This window comes from Tachyglossus aculeatus, chromosome 11 (genome assembly GCF_015852505.1).
Source record: "Tachyglossus aculeatus isolate mTacAcu1 chromosome 11, mTacAcu1.pri, whole genome shotgun sequence".
Taxonomy (NCBI): domain Eukaryota; kingdom Metazoa; phylum Chordata; class Mammalia; order Monotremata; family Tachyglossidae; genus Tachyglossus; species Tachyglossus aculeatus.
In genome coordinates, this window is record NC_052076.1 from 25,659,836 (window position 1) to 25,678,927 (window position 19,092).

General features: G+C 47.2%; 1 protein-coding gene across 2 annotated transcripts in view; it reads left to right on the plus strand.

The window, feature by feature from the left end:
- GPATCH8 (G-patch domain containing 8) overlaps window positions 1–19,092 on the plus strand; it is a 154,533-nt gene that overhangs the window by 64,529 nt on the left and 70,912 nt on the right. The window contains exon 2 of one of the 2 annotated variants that reach the window (XM_038753982.1): window positions 12,706–12,780. The gene's annotated coding sequence lies outside the window, so the exon portion shown is untranslated. Of the gene's footprint in view, window positions 1–12,705; window positions 12,781–19,092 lie in introns of those variants that run through there. The other variant, XM_038753981.1, reaches the window with a different exon arrangement.

Here is a 19,092-nt window from a genome sequence, read left to right on the forward strand (position 1 = left end):
CCTCACCACCCCCAGTTTGAGAAATGTGCTGCCGTCAGCCCGCCGTATCCACCGCCAGGAATTCACATTGTCTCCAGAGTTTGGAGAACCACTGAGGGGCTGAAAGAGGATGGCTTCTAATAATTATAATTGTATGTAAGCATTTACTATGTGCCAGGCGCCGCACTAAGCGCCGGGGTGGTTACAAGCAAATCAGGTTGGACGCAGTCAATCAGTTGTGTTTATTGAGCTCTTACTGTGTGCAGAGCACTGGACTAAGTGCTTGGGAAGTCCAAGTTCATTCATTCATTCAGTCGTATTTATTGAGAGCTTACTGTGTGCAGAGCACTGGACTAAGCGCTTGGGAAGTACAGGTAGGCAACATCTAGAGACGGTCCCTACCCAACAGCAGGCTCACTGTCTAGAAGGGGGAGACAGAAAACAAAACATATTAATAAAGTAAAATAAATAGAATAATAAATATGCACAGGTAAAATAAATATTCATTCATTCAATCGTATTTATTGAGCGCGTACTGTGTGCAGAGCACTGTACTAAGCGCTTGGGAAGTCCAAGTTGGCAACATCTAGAGACGGTCCCTACCCAACAGTGGGCTCACAGTCCCCGTCCCACATGGGGTTCACAGTCTCAATTCCCATTTTGCAGACGAGGTCACTGAGGCCCAGAGAAGTGATTTGTTCAGGGTGACACAGCAGACCAGCGGCGGAGTCGGGATTAGAACCCATGACCTTCCGCCTCCCAAGCCCGGGCTCCATTCGCCAGGCCGCAAGCGGACTCGGGCCACGGGGTTGTTCCGCATCCCCCCCATCGCCCTGATTCAGGGTAAAGTCTGGAGAGTCACGGGGGGCCGGCCACCGGACGAGTGAGTGAGAACGATTTTTGGGTATGCTTCTGTAGGCTGACCGACCGATTTCCAGAAAGAGGTCCTAAACCAAGCCAGGGGAAAGGTCATCATCATCATCATAATGGCATTTGTTAAGCGCTTACTATGTGCCAAGCACTGTTCTAAGCGCTGGGGGGATACACGGTAATCAAGGTTGTCCCAAAAGATCAGCCCCTGGGGAGAAAATTCATTCATTCATTCACTCAATCGTATTTAATGAGCGCTTACTGTGTGCAGAGCACTGGACTAAGCATTTGGGAAGTCCAAGTTGGCAACATAGAGAGACGGTCCCTACCCAATAGTGGGCTCACAGTCTAGAAGGGGAATAAATGCCATCATTATTATTATTACTCTCCGAAGCCCCTTGTTTGGAGGGGTTTGGTTTTTGATGGCTTCTTTGCGTGGACAAGCGGAGATTCGGGGATTGTTTTATTTATAAAAAAAACTGGTATTTGTTAATCAATCAATCAATCGTATTTATTGAGCGCTTACTCATCATCAGTCGTATTTATTGAGTGCTTACTGTGTGCAGAGCACTGGACTAAGCGCTTGGTAAGTCCAAGTTGGCAACATACAGAAACGGTCCCTACCCAACAGCAGGCTCACAGTCTAGAAGGGGAATAAATGCCATCATTATTATTATTACTCTCCCAAGCCCCTGGTTTGGAGGGGTTTGGTATTTGATGGCTTCTTTGCGCGGACAAGCGGAGATTCGGGGATTGTTTTATTAATTTAAAAAAACTGGTATTTGTTAATCAATCAATCAGTCATATTTATTGAGCGCTTACTCATCATCAGTCGTATTTATTGAGTGCTTACTGTGTGCAGAGCACTGTACTAAGCGCTTGGGAAGTCCAAGTTGGCAACATATAGAGACAGTCCCTACCCAACAGTGGGCTCACAGTCTAGAAGGGAATAAATGCCATCATTATTATTATTACTCTCCCAAGCCCCTGGTTTGGAGGGGTTTGGTTTTTGATGGCTTCTTTGCGCGGACAAGCGGAGATTCGGGGATTGTTTTATTAATTTAAAAAAACTGGTATTTGTTATTCATTCAGTCATATTTATTGAGCGCTTACTCATCAGTCGTATTTATTGAGTGCTTACTGTGTGCAGAGCACTGTACTAAGCGCTTGGGAAGTCCAAGTTGGCAACATATAGAGACAGTCCCTACCCAACAGTGGGCTCACAGTCTAGAAGGGGAATAAATGCCATCATTATTATTATTACTCTCCCAAGCCCCTGGTTTGGAGGGGTTTGGTTTTTGATGGCTTCTTTGCGTGGGCAAGCGGAGATTCGGGGATTGTTTTATTAATAAAAAAAACCTGGTATTAATCAATCAGTCGTATTTATTGAGCGCTTACTGTGTGCAGAGCACTGGATTAAGCGCTTGGGAAGTCCAAGTTGGCAACATATAGAGACGGTCCCTACCCAACAGTGGGATCACAGTCTAGAAGGGGAATAAATGCCATCATTATTATTATTACTCTCCCAAGCCCCTGGTTTGGATGGGTTTGGTTTATGATGGCTTCTTTACGTGGGCAAGCGGAGATTTGGGGATTGTTTTATTAATAAAAAAAACCTGGTATTAATCAATCAATCAATCGTATTTATTGAGCGCTTACTGTGTGCAGAGCACTGGACTAAGCGCTTGGGAAGTACAAGTTGGCAACATATAGAGACGGTCCCTACCCAACAGTGGGCTCACAGTCTAGAAGGGGAATAAATGCCATCATTATTATTATTACTCTCCCAAATCCCTGGTTTGGACGGGTTTGGTTTTTGATGGCTTCTTTGCGTGGGCAAGCGGAGATTCGAGGATTGTTCGGGTCATTCGGGCAGCCAGTGATGATGGTATTTAAGCGCTTACTATGTGCCAAACACTGTTCGAAGCGCTGGGGTAGACACAAGGTAATCAGGTCGTTCCACGTGGGACTCACAGTCTTCATCCCCCTTTTCCAGATGAGGCAACTGAGGCCCAGAGAAGTGAAGTGACTTGCCCAAAGTTACCCAGCTGACAAGTGGCAGAGCCAGGATTGGAACCCACGACCTCTGCCTCCCAAGCCTGGGCTCTTTCCACTAAGCCACACTGGGGCTCTGAGGCTCCATATTGAGGTCGTTGGGAGCAGGAAATAGTCATACATTCATTCATTAAATCATATCGAGCACTTTCTGTGTTCAGAGCACTGTACTGAACACTTGGGAGAGTACAATATCGTAATAATAATAAAATAATGATGGCATTTATTAAGCGCTTACTATGTGCAAAGCACCGGTCTAAGCGCTGGGGAGGCTACAAGGTGATCAGGTTGCCCCGTGGGGGGCTCACAGTCTTCATCCCCATTTTCCACATGAGGGAACTGAGGCCCAGAGAAGTGAAGTGACTTGCCCAAAGTCACCCTGCTGACAATTGGCAGAGCTGGGATTTGAACCCATGACCTCTGACTCCAAAGCCCGGGCTCTTTCCACTGAGCCACGCTGCTTCTCCGGCATGGACAGAAGTGCTATGGGGCTGAGGTTGGGGTGAGGAAAGGATAAAAATCCAAGTGCAGGGGTGAAGCGGGAGGGCGCGGAAACCAAGGAAATGAGGACTTAGCCGGGAATGATCTCTTGGAGAAACCAAGGAAATGAGGACTTGGGGATGATCTCTTGGAGAAGACGTGATTTTCCTGCATAAGGCAGGGAAGGGTGCAACGGGGGTGCTCAGTAATAGGCTTTGCATTTAGCTTCATTTAAACACAGTTGAGTCGAGGATTAGGAAGGTATTGGTTCCCACCGGGAAGAGCAGATCTGGCCAGTCAATAATAATAATAATAATGATGATGGCATTTATTAAGCGCTTACTATGTGCAAAGCACTGTTCTAAGCGCTGGGGAGGTTACAAGGTGATCAGGTTGTCCCACGGGGGGCTCACAGTCTTAATCCCCATTTTACAGATGAGGTAACTCAGGCCCAGAGAAGCGAAGTGACTTGCCCAACGTCACCTAGCTGACAATTGGCGGAGCCGGGATTTGAACCCATGACCTGACTCCAAAGTCCGTGCTCTTTCCACTGAGCCACGCTGCTTCTCCAATAATAATGGCATTTATTAAGCGCTTGCTATGTGCAAAGCACTGTTCTAAGAGTTGGGGAGATTACAAGGTGATCAGGTTGTCCCACGGGGGGCTCGCAGTTTTAATCCCCATTTTACAGATGAGGGAACTGAGGCTCAGAGAAGTTAAGTGACTTGCCCAAAGTCACCCAGCTGACAATTGGCAGAGCCGGGATTTGAACCCATGACCTCTGACTCCAAAGCCCAGGCTCTTTCCACTGAGCCACGCTGCTTCTCTGCTTCATTCATTCAGTCAGTCCTTGGTTCCATGGATTTCACGTCCAGTGAAGTTTTAATTAAGAGGAATAATGAAATGCAGTTCAAGAGGGCTGCTCTCTTAGTAACGCTCTCATCGTCATCATCAATCGTATTTACTGAGCGCTTTCTGTGTGCAGAGCACTGTACTAAGCGCTTGGGAAGTACACTCTCAAAAAATGGTCGGAGCAGGGACCAACTCCCTCTTCCAATCCTCCCAAATGAAATCTCCGGACCACATGTAATAGGCATTATTCCATCTTGATGATTAAGCAGATGATTGTTTGGCTTGGCCAGAGTCAGAGGTTCAAAACGCTTCTTTTTGAAGCCAAGTTTTCAGACTCAATGTGACCGACTTTTAGATAGTCCAAGTGACTCCACATTGCAGAATCCACAGTAGACGAAGCGGCAACTGGTGATTCCGTGCCCCTTGCCAGCTCCCAGATCCAGTATTCCGTGCTCCCTACTTAATAATAATAATGATGACATTTATTAAGCGCTTACTATGTGCAAAGCACTGTTCTAAGCGCTGGGAAGGTTACAAGGTGATCAGGTTGCCCCCCCGGGGGGCTCACAGTCTTAATCCCCGCTTTACAACTGAGTAAAGTTATCATCAGGCCGTTTAACATTAAACTGATAACTGAGGTCCAGAGAAGTTAAGCTTGCAGGGGGAAGTGGCAGAGCAAAAAAGCCAACAATTCTTTCACCGTTATCATCAGGCCGTTTAACACTAAACTGATAACTGAGGCCCAGAGAAGTTAAGCTTGCAGGGGGAAGTTGCAGAGCAAAAAAGCCAAAAAAAGCCAACAATTCTTTCAAGCCGTTTAACCCCCATCGTGACCCTATCCTTAAACAGCTGGGTTTTTTTAATTGGCTTTTTTTCTGGTACTTTAAGAGCCTACTTTGTGCCAAACACTCTTCTAAGTGCTGGAGTAGATTCATTCATTCAGTCAGTCGTATTTATTGAGTGCTTACTGTGTGCAGAGCACTGTACTAAGCGCTTGGGAAGTACAAGTTGGCAACATATAGCGACGGTCCCTACCCAACAGTGGATTTACAGTAGATAAAAGAAGGAAAGCAGCATGGCCTATTGGAAAGAGCCCAGACCTGGAAATCAGAACCTGGGTTCATTCATTCAGTTGTATTTATTGAGCGCTTATTGTGTGCAGAACACTGTACTAAGCTCTTGGGAAGTACAAGTTGGGAACATATAGAGATGGTCCCTTCCCAACAGTGGACTTACAGTAGATAAAAGAAGGAAAGCAGCATGGCCTATTGGAAAGAGCCCAGACCTGGAAATCAGAGGACCTGGGTTCATTCATTCATTCATTGTCGTATTTATTGAGCGCTTACTGTGTGCAGAGCACTGTACTAAGCGCTTGGGAAGTACAAGTTGGGAACATATAGAGATGGTCCCTTCCCAACAGTGGACTTACAGTAGATAAAAGAAGGAAAGCAGCATGGCCTATTGGAAAGAGCCCAGACCTGGAAATCAGAGAACCTGGGTTCATTCATTCAGTCGGATTTATTGAGCGCTTACTGTGTGCAGAGCACTGTACTAAGCGCTTGGGAAGTACAAGTTGGAAGCATATAGCGACGGTCCCTACCCAACATTGGACTTACAGTAGATAAAAGAAAGAAAGCAGCGTTGCCTATTGGAAAGAGCCCAGACCAGGAAATCAGAGAACCTGGGTTCATTCATTCAGTCAGTCAGTCATATTTATTGAGCGCTTACTGTGTGCAGAGCACTGTACTAAGCGCTTGGGAAGTACAAGTTGGGAACATATAGAGATGGTCCCTTCCCAACAGTGGACTTTCAGTAGATAAAAGAAGGAAAGCAGCGTGGCCTATTGGAAAGAGCCCAGACCTGGAAATCAGAGGACCTGGGTTCATTCATTCATTCATTCATTGTTGTATTTATTGAGCGCTTACTGTGTGCAGAGCACTGTACTAAGCGCTTGGGAAGTACAAGTTGGCAGCATATAGAGACGGTCCCTACCCAACAGAGGACTTAAAGTAGATAAAAGAAGGAAAGCAGCGTGGCCTATTGGAAAGAGCCCAGACCTGGAAATCAGAGGATCTGGGTTCATTCATTCATTCATTCATTCAGTCGTATTTATTGAGCGCTTACTGTGTGCAGAGCACTGGACTAAGCGCTTGGGAAGTCCAAGTTGGCAACATATAGGGACGGTCCCTACCCAACAGTGGACTTACAGTAGATAAAAGAAGGAAAACAGCATGGCCTATTGGAAAGAGCCCAGACCTGGAAATCAGAGGACCTGGGTTCATTCATTCATTCATTCAGTCGGATTTATTGAGCGTTTACTGTGTGCAGAGCACTGTACTAAGTGCTTGGGAAGTACAAGTTGGCAACATATAGAGACGGTCCCTACCCAACAGTGGACTTACAGTAGATAAAAGAAGGAAAGCAGCATGGCCTATTGGAAAGAGCCCAGACCTGGAAATCAGAGGATCTGGGTTCATTCATTCATTCATTCATTCATTCAGTCGTATTTATTGAGCGCTTACTGTGTGCAGAGCACTGGACTAAGCGCTTGGGAAGTCCAAGTTGGCAACATATTTGGACGGTCCCTACCCAACAGTGGGCTCACAGTCTAGAAGGGGGAGACAGACAACAAAACAAAACATAAATAATAATAAATAAATAATAAATGCCATCATCATTATTATTATTATAGTAAGTGCTCAATAAATATAACAATACCACACATTCCCTGCCTACGACGAGCTTTAAGTCTTAATCCCCATTTTCCAGATGAGGTAACTGAGGCACAGAGAAGTGACTTGCCCAGAGTCACCCAGCTGACAACTGGCGGAGCCGGGATTTGAACCCATGACCACTGACTCCGAAGCCCGGGCTCTTTCCACTGAGCCACGCTGCTTCTCTATTTATTTATCTATCTATTTATTTTATTTTGTTAGTCTATTTATTTTATTTTGTTAGTATGTTTGGTTTTGTTCTCTGTCTCCCCCTTCTAGACTGTGAGCCCGCTTTTGGGTAGGGACTGTCTCTATGTGTTGCCAACTTGCACTTTCCAAGCGCCTAATACAGTGCTCTGCACACAGTAAACGCTCAGTAAATACGATTGATTGATTGATTGATTCTCTAGTAATGCCGCCTCATCAAGAGTGGGTGCCATTCCCTCCATTCCTAGTGGCTCAGTGGAGAAGGGCATGGGCTTTGGAGTCAGAGGTCATGGGTTCGAATCCCTGCGCCGCCACATGTCTGCTGTGTGACCTTGGGCAAGTCACTTAACTTCTCTGAGCCTCAGTTACCTCATCTGTAAAATGGGGATTAAGCCTGTGAGCCCCATGTGGGACAACTTGATCACCTTGTGTCCACCCCCAGCACTTAGAACAGTGCTCTGCACATAGTAAGCGCTTAAACAAATGCCGTTATTATTATTATTGGGAAGCAGCGTGGCTCAATGGAAAGAGCCTGGGCTTTGGAGTCAGAGGTCATGGGTTCGAATCCTGGCTCTGCCAAGTGTCAGCTGTGTGACTCTGGGCAAGTCACTTCTCTGTGCCTCAGTTACCTCTTCTGTAAAATGGGGATTAAGATTGTGAGCCTCAAGTGGGACAGCCTGATCACCTTGTAACCTCCCCAGCGCTTAGAACAGTGCTTTGCACATAGTAAGCGCTTCATAAATGCCATTATTATCATTATTATTATTATTATTATTCCTCCAGACTTGCGAGCTCACTGTAGGGCAGGGATGCGTCTGTTTGTTGTTCTGGTATTCTCAGCCAAGCACTTAGTACAGTGCTGTGCACACAGTAAACGCTCCGTAATTACGACTGAGTAAATTTCATATCAGATCCGGTGGCGGAACGCGTCTTCGGCAAACATTTTTCGACCTCGGAGTCTCCGGTCAAGCCACAGACAGACCGGTTTTGTTGGCCGTATTTGACTACGCTGGGGCTCATTTCCATTTTCCTTTGAATTTGCTCCCCCTTTCATTCAGTCGTATTATTTATTGAGCGCCGACTGTGTGCAGAGCACTGGACTAAGCGCTTGGGAAGTCCAAGTTGGCAACATGTAGGGATGGTCCCTACCCCACATAGAGAAGCAGCGTGGCTCAGTGGAAAGAGCGCGGGCTTGGGAGTCCGCATGCCGCCTCCCCCACATGTCTGCTGTGTGACCTTGGGCAAGTCGCTTCACTTCTCTGGGCCTCAGTTCCCTCATCTGTAAAATGGGGATTAAGACTGTGAGCCCCACATTGGACAACCTCATCTCCTTGTATTCCCCCCAGCGCTTAGAACAGTGCTTTGCTCATAGTAAGTGCTTAACAAATACCAACATTATTATTATTATTATTATTATTGTTATTATTATTATTATGACGGAGAAGCAGCGTGGCTCAGTGGAAAGAGCCCGGGCTTTGGAGTCAGAGTTAATGGGTTCAAAATCCCTGCTCCGCCAACTGTCAGCTGTGTGACTTTGGGCAAGTTGCCTAATCAATCAATCGTATTTATTGAGCGCTTGCTGTGTGCAGAGCACTGGACTAAGCGCTTGAAGCGCCTAACTTCTCTGTGCCGCAGTTACCTCATCTGTAAAATGGGGATTAAGACTGTGAGCCCCCCGTGCTTTGCACATAGTAAGCGCTTAACAAATACCAACATCATTATTATTATTGTTATTATTATTATTATTATTATTATTATTTTATTAAAGAGATGGGGAAGCAGCGTGGCTCAGTGGAAAGAGCCCGGGCTTTGGAGTCAGAGTTAATGGGTTCAAATCCCTGCTCCGCCAATTGTCAGCTGTGTGACTTTGGGCAAGTCGCCTAATCAATCAGTCGTATTTACTGAGCGCTTGCTGTGTACAGAGCACTGTACTAAGCGCTTGAAGCGCCTAACTTCTCTGTGCCTCAGTGACCTCATCTGTAAAATGGGGATTAAGACTGTGAGCCCCCCATGCTTTGCACATAGTAAGCGTTTAACAAATACCAACATTATTATTATTATTATTATTATTATTATTATTATTATTATTATTATTATTATTATTATTAAAGAGACGAGGAAGCAGCGTGGCTCAGTGGAAAGAACCCGGGCTTTGGAGTCAGAGTTAATGGGTTCAAATCCCTGCTCCGCCAATTGTCAGCTGTGTGACTTTGGGCAAGTCGCCTAATCAATCAATCGTACTTATTGAGCGCTTGCTGTGTGCAGAGCTCTGGACTAAGCGCTTGAAGTGCCTAACTTCTCTGTGCCTCAGTGACCTCATCTGTAAAATGGGGATTAAGACTGTGAGCCCAACGTGGGACAACCTGATCACCTTGTAACCTCCCCAGTGCTTAGAACAATGCTTTACACATAGTAAGCGCTTAACAAATACCAACATTATTATTATTATTATTATCAGTCAGTCAGTGGTACTTGTGGAGCGTTTTCTGTGAGCAGAGCACTGTACTAAGTGCTTGGAAGAGTGCTGTACTGTCTGCACTGTACTGCAGAAATGAGTAGGTAAGAGATGTAGGGAAGCAGCGTGGCTCAGTGGGAAGAGTCCGGGCTTTGGAGTCAGAGGTCATGGGTTCAAATCCCGGCTCTGCCAACTGTCAGCTGTGTGGCCTTGGGCAAGTCACTTCACTTCTCTGGGCCTCAGTTACCTCATCTGTAAAATGGGGATTAAGACAGTGAGCCCCCAGTGGGACAACCTGATCACCCTGTAACCTCCCAGTGCTTAGAACAGTGCTTTGTACATAGTAAGCGCTTACTAAATGCCATCATTATTAGAGGTCATGGGTTCAAATCCCAGCTCCGCCACTTGTCAGCTGTGGGCAAGTCCCTTCAGTCATTCATTCAATCGTATTTATTGAGCGCTCACTGTGTGCAGAGCACTGTACTAAGCTCTTGGGAAGTCCAAGTTGGCAACATATAGAGACGGTCCCTACCCAACAGTGGGCTCACAGTCACTTCTCTGGGCCTCAGTTCCCTCATCTGTAAAACGGGAATGAAGACTGTGAGCCCCCCGTGGGACAACCTGATCACCTTGTAACCTCCCCAGCGCTTAGAACAGTGCTTTGTACACAGTAAGCGCTTAATAAATGCCGTCATTATTATTAGTGACGGCACTATTTGTTAGTATGTTTGGTTTTGTTCTCTGTCTCCCCCTTTTAGACTGTGAGCCCACTGTTGGGTAGGGACCGTCTCTATATGTTGCCAACTTGGACTTCCCAAGCGCTTAGTCCAGTGCTCTGCACATAGTAAGCGCTCAATAAATACGATTGATTGATTGATTATGTACTTGGCTTGCAGTCTAAAATGGGAAGAGACTGCTCACGGAGCCAAAGTCCACTTCAAAACACACTGATAAAGCCTGAATAGTAGCTTGGTAACGGGTAGAGAAGCCACGTTGAATGACCTTGGGCGAGTCACTTCTGTGCCTCAGTTACCTAAACTGTAAAATAATAGTAATAATTACGGTGTTTGTGATGTGCTGACCATGTGCCAAGCACTGGTAGATACAAGGTAATCAATCAATCGTATTTATTGAGCGCTTACCGTGTGCAGAGCACTGGACTAAGTGCTTGGGAAGTCCAAGTTGGCAACATCTAGAGACGGTCATCATCATCATCATCATCAATCGTATTTATTGAGCGCTTACTATGTGCAGAGCACTGTACTAAGTGCTTGGGAAGTACAAATTGGCAACACATAGAGACAGTCCCTACTCAACAGTGGGCTCACAGTCTAAAAGGGGGAGACAGAGAACAAAACCAAACATACTAACAAAATGAAATAAATAGAATAGATATGTACAAGTAAAATAAATAGAGTAATAATAGTAATAATATTATATAATATAATATATATTATTATATTATTTATTATTATGATATAATATAATAATAGTAATACTATTACCAAGCGCTTAGTACAGTGCTCTGCACACAGTAAGCGCTCAATAAATGTGATTGATAATAATAATAGAGTAATAGAGGCCCAGAGAAGTGAAGCAGTTAAGGCTGTGAGCCCCAGGTGGGACAGGGGCTGTGTCCAACCTGATCGGCTTGTTTCCACCCCAGCGCTTAGTACAGTGGCGTGGCTCAGTGGAAAGAGCCCGGGCTTTGGAGTCAGAGGTCATGGGTTCAAATCCTGGCTCCGCCGCTTGTCAGCTGTGTGAGGCCCAGCTTCTCTGTGCCTCAGTTCCCTCACCTGTAAAATGGGGGTGAAGATTGTGAGCCCCACGTGGGACAACCTGATCACCTTGTATCCTCCCCAGCGCTTAGAACAGTGCTTGGCACATAGTAAGCGCTTAACAAATACCAAAATTATTATTATTATTACCACAGTGCCAGGCACATAGAAAGCCTTTAACAAATACCGTAACTACTGTAATATTAAACTGTCGCCGTCACCCACTTAAGCGCTTGGTACCGAGCCCGGGCTTGGGAGCCAGAAGTCACGGGTTCTAATCCCGGCTCTGCCAGTCGTCAGCCGTGTGACTTTGGGCAGGTCACGTCTCCGGGTCCGTTCCCTCATCTGGGAAATGGGGATGAAGACTGTGAGCCCCACGGGGGACAACCTGGTCACCCTGTATTCCCCTCCAGTGCTTCGCACATAGTAAGCGCTTAACAAATGCCATTATTATTATTCAGAGAAGCAGCGTGGCTCAATGGAAAGAGCCCGGGCTTTGGAGTCAAAGGTCATGGGTTCGAGTCCCGGCTCCACCACATGTCAGCTGTGTGACCTTGGGCCAGTTACTTAACTTCTCGGAGCCTCAGTTCCCTCATCTGTAAAATGGGGGTTAAGACTGTGAGCCCCACGTGGGACAGCCTGATCAACTTGTATCCCCCCAGCGCTTAGAACAGTGCTTTGCACATAGTAAGCGCTTAACAAATGCCATCATTATTATTATTATTATTATTATTATTCAGAGAAGCAGCGTGGCTCAATGGAAAGAGCCCGGGCTTTGGAGTCAAAGGTCATGGGTTCGAATCCCAGCTCCACCACATGTCAGCCGTGTGACCTTGGGCCAGTTACTTAACTTCTCGGAGCCTCAGTTCCCTCATCTGTAAAATGGGGGTTAAGACTGTGAGCCCCACGTGGGACAGCCTGATCAACTTGTATCCCCCCAGCGCTTAGAACAGTGCTTTGCACATAGTAAGCGCTTAACAAACGCCATCGTTATTATTATATAGATCCCGGTCCCGGTGGCCGCTTCCTTCCCCGCTCTTGTGGAGGCCCAGTCTTCTCTCTCCGGAGGCCATGGGCCGGCGGGGCTGGGTTCGAGGCCTTCTCGCCTGCGGATTGGGACCCGGGGTGGGGTGGGGGGATCCAGAGCCGCCAATTTTCCCCTCCTGTGCTTATTTTATGGACCGACTCTTGCCGGGGAAAAGGCAAAGCGAGAGCACCAGGCTAGAAAGGACTCCTTCAACTCGTGGTGGGGAGGAAGCTAATCGTTTTGACCCCCGCGGGCTCCGAAAAATAAACCGCCTTCTCTCTCGCGCAGGGCAATCACTTCGATCAGTACGAAGAAGGACACTTGGAAATCGAACAGGCGTCGCTCGACAAGCCTATAGAATCGGTAAGGCGCTCACCGCTCATCTTCGGGCCCCCGGCAGGTTTAGCTAGCGTTCGGATGGTACTTGACGTGAGTGCAGTTCACCTGGCTAGGGCGAGGGCTGTCGGGCCACTCGCATGCTCTGCAAAGATTAGATGGGATCGGGGTGTGATCTTCTTAATTACTTCTCAGGTGGGTGATCTGGAGGCTTTAAAACATTCCTCAGTCCAATCGTCTAGAAACGAATTTGATTTTTTTTTTGGTCTGTAATGGAGATTTGTCACGTGGAAAGACTGAAACATTTTCCGGGAGTTAGGATTGAAGTGTAGTTTGATCCTTGCAGTAAGTCACGTCGTTGGGACATTCTCACTCTTTAGCGGCAATAATTAAGGCATTTATTAGGCAGTTGGGTGCCGAGCGCTAGGGTAGATACGAGGTTGGGAGGTGGCACAGGCCTTGGCTCACGATCGGTCTTCTCCCCATTTTACAGGGGAAGGAACTGAGGCTCAGAGAGGTGCCGTGTGCTCTAGGTGAAGGAGCACGGCCCCGGCGGGGGGGCAGAGGATCTGGGTTCTAATCCCGGCTCTGCCACTTGTCTGCTGCGTAACCTTGGGCAAGTCATTTCACTTCTCTGTGCCTGTTTCCTCATCTGTAAAAAGGGGATTCAATACCTCTTCTACTTCCTACTTACACTGTGAGCCCCATTTGGGACAGGGATTGTGTCCGGCCTGATTATCTTGTATCTACCCCAGGGCTTAGTATTGTGTTTTGCACCTAGTAAGTCCTTAACGCGCCCTAACTTATTTTTAAAGGCCTTGACCAGTGTCATGCGTAGGCCAGTGATGGAGCTGGGGCTCGAACCCAGAACTCCTGTTTCCCAGCCCCCGTGTGCTTTCCACGAGGCCCCGGGGGAAAAACTCCTCTGTTCCATACAGTTCAGAGCAGGGAATTGTACTAACCTTCCTCGCAGAAGGCAGCGGTTTAGTTAGGAGGAGGACCGAACACAGCTGAGGCATTCCGCAGTAAATGCCAATTTTCTTTTTCACCTGGTCGTGGGGATTCTTGAGCAAAGAGAGTTTCTTGACACAACTTTTCTTCCTCCACCCCCACACCTGGAGAATTTGGGAGCCTTTAGCGTGGAGAAGCCTTGACTGTCCTCAAGTATCGATTTTTTGGCTCTCTCTAGGCCTCTTGAAAGTATCGGTATTTAATACTGTGGCTTCAATGCACTTGCTTAGCAACGCTTTCAGTGGAGGAGCGCAGTAAGATTCCTGGAGAAATAAAGGGATACGTGGCATCCTGATCAAGCTTGGGTTTTTCTTCAAGGTGAAGAGGCTGGAGAGCAAGTTTGTCTCCCCTCCCCGCCACCCCCTAACCCCCCGCTCCCAAAAGGAAGCGAGAAAGCCCGACCCCTTAGAGCACACAAAGTGGCCACTTGGAAAGTGTAACGTTAGCAAAGGGTCAGCGTGTATTTGCCTTACTGCCTAGGTTTGGTGTCGTGTGTACGTGTGTTCGTGTGCGTGTTTAGATGTCTCCGGAAATTTACACAATTTGGGGTGTTCGACATTTTTCTCCCACAGCAGTTGGCCCATATTAGCTAAGCAGCCATGATCTGGTTTGTATTGCACGGTCTGCCTTTTTTTAATTTCTTCGCTAGGGTTCCTTTCCTCCCCTCCCCTTCTTTTTTTTTATTTTTTTATTTATTTTTTTTTTTCCTCCTGTTCTCTGGTCCAGTGAACACTGCATACAGTCCCTTCTGTCTTAATGTGCTGGCATGATGCTAGAGTTAGGCATGGCGGTAATTGATGACGCATGAGATAATGCTGCAGAGGGAGAATTCACAGCCGATATTATGCCGCACAGCCCAGTCTTGTGTCTCGGAAGGGAAACACCAAGCCCGCTTCCCTCCGTCGAAGCCCGGGGAAGTAGCGAGGGGGAGGGGGTCCCCAAGACGGCTTTGGGGATTCACCCCTCGGCAGAATCTTCTGACCCGAAGAGGAGCCAGCCCAGCCGGCCGCCTCTCCCCGCTTTTCCCGGGATTCGGCTTCCCGTCCGCTGCAGTGTCCTGGAGCCGACGGCCTCCCCTGGCCTTAATGGGAGGCCGGCCAGATTTGGGGGATCTCGGATACGAGGCCCTGATTTTGTTGGAGAGGGGCAGCAGCAGGAAAAGGATTGGATTTAGCCGGAGCGTTCAGTGTTCATTTTTGTCCCGTCACCCCCCCAAATTATAAAGTCAAGCTTAATTTGTATTTTCAAAGGCTCCTTCCGGGGCTAGCCTCCCTTGATTTTTTGAAAATCGGAGGATCTTTTCAAAGCCCTCTAGAAGGTAAGAAGTTGAGTCCGTGGCCTATGATAGAGGATTCCTTGTTCGAAGGAACCGCGGTTGTGGGGGTAGAGGGGTGGTGTTCCCCCCACCCTCCAAAACACAGTAGCTTAATACGGTAGAATTTTCCCTCACCTCCCGCCCTCCAAAACACAAAATGAACTCCGGTCCGATCCGTTTATGAACCTTGTGTTTAGAGAGACCTAGTAAACCCAGAAATTTCCCCAAGGACCAAAATTTGCAAGCATCAGGGTTGCATTTTATTTATAATACGGGGCTTCCGTTGGTAGCATTAGGAGCTTAATGAACTACGCTTGGGGGATAATCGAAAGGAAGGTGGCCCAGCTCTCCCAAATAGCTAAGTTGTGGTGGAAATAAAAGGTTTAGGATGAGAATGGGCATTTGAGGAGGGGTTGTTTGGAAGGTCGTGACTGTGTCCTGAATTGGAGAGGAAGCCAGGCAGACCACAGCCAAAGAGTCAGTCATTCATTCATTCATTAAATCGTATTTATTGAGCGCTTACTGTGTGCGGAGCACTGGACTAAGCGCTTGGGAAGTCCAAGTTGGCGGCATATAGAGACGGTCCCTACCCAGCAGTGGGCTCACGGTCTAGAAGGGGGAGACAGAGAACAAAACATATTAAGAAAATAAAATAAATAGAATAGATATGTACAAGTAAAATAAATAGAGTAATAAATACGTACAAACATATATACATATATACAGGTGCTGTGGGGAAGGGAAGGAGGTAAGGCGAGGGGGAGGAGGGGATTTAAATACCATTTAAAAAACTATTATTTTGGAAGTAAAGTGTTTCGTGTGAAAATAAATAAATAGGTAATAAATACAAACATATATACATATATATGTTTATTGAGTGCTTAGTGTGTGCAGAGCACTGTATCAATCAATCAATCGTATTTATTGAGCGCTTACTGTGTGCAGAGCACTGTACTAAGCGCTTGGGAAGTACAAGTCGGCAACATATAGAGACAGTCCCTACCCAATACTAAGCACTTGGGAGAGTACAAATATAACAGACAGGCCCAGACATAGCAGACATGCCGTAACAGGCCATAACGGACATGCCCTGCCCACAACGAGCTTTCCGTCTTGAGGCCAATGGGCCTTGATAAGCAGCCCTTAGTTTTGATGTTGCCTAGACGCTTATTTTGTGGCAAGTACTGTGGTGGATTCAAGATAAACTCAAGTTAGACTCTGTCCTTGTCTTTCTCCCCCACCCCGCAGCGGGGCTCACAATCTCCAAGAGGTAGAGCAAACCAGTAACTTACCGTCACCCTCCCCCCCAACTCCTTAGCTCTGAAGTAGTGTGGCCTTAGAGTCAGAAAGACCTGGGTTCTAATCCCGGCTGTGCCGCTTTTCACTCATTCATTCAATCGTATTTATTCAGCGCTTACTGTGTGCAGAGCACTGGAGTAAGCGCTTGGGAAGTACAAGTTGGCAACATATAGAGACGGTCCCTACCCGACAACGAGCTCACAGTCTAGACTTGTCTGCCGTGTGACGGTGGGCAAGTCACTTCGCTTCTCTGTGCCTCAGTGACTTGGTCTGTAAAATGGGGATTGACTGTCAGTGGACTGTGTCCAGTCTGATTCGCTTCTGTCTTCCCCAGCGCTTTGGACAGTGCCTGGCATATAGGAAGCGTCTAACAATCAATCAATCAATTGTATTTATTGAGCGCTTACTGTGTGCAGAGCACTGGACTAAGCACTTGGGAAGTACAAGTTGGCAACATATAGAGACAGTCAATCAATCAATTGTATTTATTGAGCGCTTACTGTGTGCAGAGCACTGTACTAAACACTTGGGGAGTACAAGTTGGCAACATATAGAGACAGTCCCTACCCAACAGTGGGCTCACAGTCTAGAAGGGGGAGACAGAGCAAAACCAAACATATTAACAAAATAAAATAAATAGAATAGATATGTACAAGTAAAATAAATAGAGTAATAAATACGTACAAACATATATACATATATACAGGTGCTGTGGGGAAGGGAAGGAGGTAAGGCGAGGGAGAGGAGGGAATTTAAATACCATTTAAAAAACTATGATTTTGGAAGTAAAGTGTTTCGTGTGAAAATAAGCAGTCTAGAACACGTGGCATAAAAATACACCGAACACCCCCCAAAAATCCCCCCTCCACAAAACAAGGGAAATACATGGAGTTCTCTGGAGTCCCAAGACTCGCTAGATAATATCGGCGGCTTCCTCGGGCAATCTTGGATTTCTCGGAGAGAATGGGCACCGCTTGGGGCACCCGGGCATCTTGGTGCTTAAATTCGGGTCTGTCTCTGCAGCAATATCTATCGAAAGGTGCTGAGTGTTTTGCTACAGCATGCAACTCAAAGGTGGCAGGAAATAATTCAGCTTCGGGAGTCTACAGATCTAAATGTTTTCGCAGTCAGGGGAAACGGTGGTGTTTTGGGGCTCTTTTCTAAAGCAGTCTGCAGCAGCCCAGAATCATGGCCCCCAGAAGAGGTAGGCCGTGAGTGTAGGTGGAAGGCGGGCTTTTTATTTTTAATTTGTCTTTTGAAGGGTGGGCTTGAGACGAACCAGCATTTTGGAGGTATTAGGGGAGGTACCGAAGGAACCACCAGCCTTTGCAGGCCTTTTCTAAAGCCTCGGCGTTCAAACCCCGAGATGCTAGAGATGTTTGCGATTCCCCAGGCAAGTGCTAGAGAATCCATCAAAAATGAGTATTTCAAAATATTTTCAGCCTCCTTGACGCAAAGGAATTTTGTTTTCCTCCTCCATTTTCATTTCAACCAAGGAATGTCATTAATGAAATATCCCCATCAATAATTTAAAGGCCTTCCTGGGATTAAGTGGAAAAAAGAATGACTTGGCTGGCTTTTGGGTATCCCCCCCAAAATATAACTTTTCTGGAATCTGGGTTTCAGAGGCTAACAGGGCCTTTGCGGGCCTTAGCCTTCAGTGAACTGGAATAAAGTAAGGACGTGCAAAGCCCAAATTAGAGGCTCGCCTGAGAGCCAAAGCCTAGAGTCTCGGAAGGAAAACTGCTGAACCCCGTCGAGCTTTCCAAGATCCTTTTCCTGAGGAAATTTGTTCCTGAGGATCTGCTGTGAGGTGGGAAAATCAAATCCTCCCCCGCCCCCCTTACTGGGGCAGAAGGCGGGTCCCAGAGGGCTTCGGCTCAGCGCCAAAGTCCGCAGTTTGAGCGTGAGACCCCCCTCACCAGCCCGTAATTGACCCCCGCCAAGGCGGAGAGGGTCCTTCCCCTCTAGACGACTTCTAAACCCCCCGGAAACTTTCGCATCCCGGAGGAATGGGGGTCGGAGTCGGGGAGGTTTTAGGAGAGATCCGGGAAGTTGGGCTCGGTCACTTTGGCGTGGCTGTCTGTTCAGATCCGTGGACTCCCACCAGTCCCAGAGGGTAAACTGATCCGGCTGCTGCTGACGGGCTGTTGAGCGGTGGGCATAATGTGGACTCCCCTATAAATAATACGCTTCTTGGAGCGGAATGGTGTAGCATTACTATTTGGCTTTCCCCTCCGGCCTTCACCGTGTCACCCGTAGCCAGCCGTCAGGGGCGGTTCGGGGAATCTCTGTAACCTCGTTGCTTGCACGGGTTCACCCAGCGGCATCCGATTCTTGCTTCCGGACTCCTCGATACACGGCGGCAAAGTTTACAATCCACTCGAGAGACTCACGATTCCCGCCAGGGCCCCGGCCGGCTCGGGGCGCGGGAGCTCGGGCGGAAAGGAGGCCCGAGGAGTCAGTCAGGTGACTTTATGGAGCGCTTACCCACAGCACCTGTATATATGTTTGTACATATTTATTACTCTATTTATTTTACTTGTACATAGCTATTCTATTTATTTTATTTTGTTAGTATATTTGGTTTCGTTCTCTGTCTCCCCCTTTTAGACTGTGAGCCCACTGTTGGGTAGGGACTGTCTCTATATGTTGCCAATTTGGACTTCCCAAGCGCTTAGTACAGTGCTCTGCACATAGTAAGCGCTCAATAA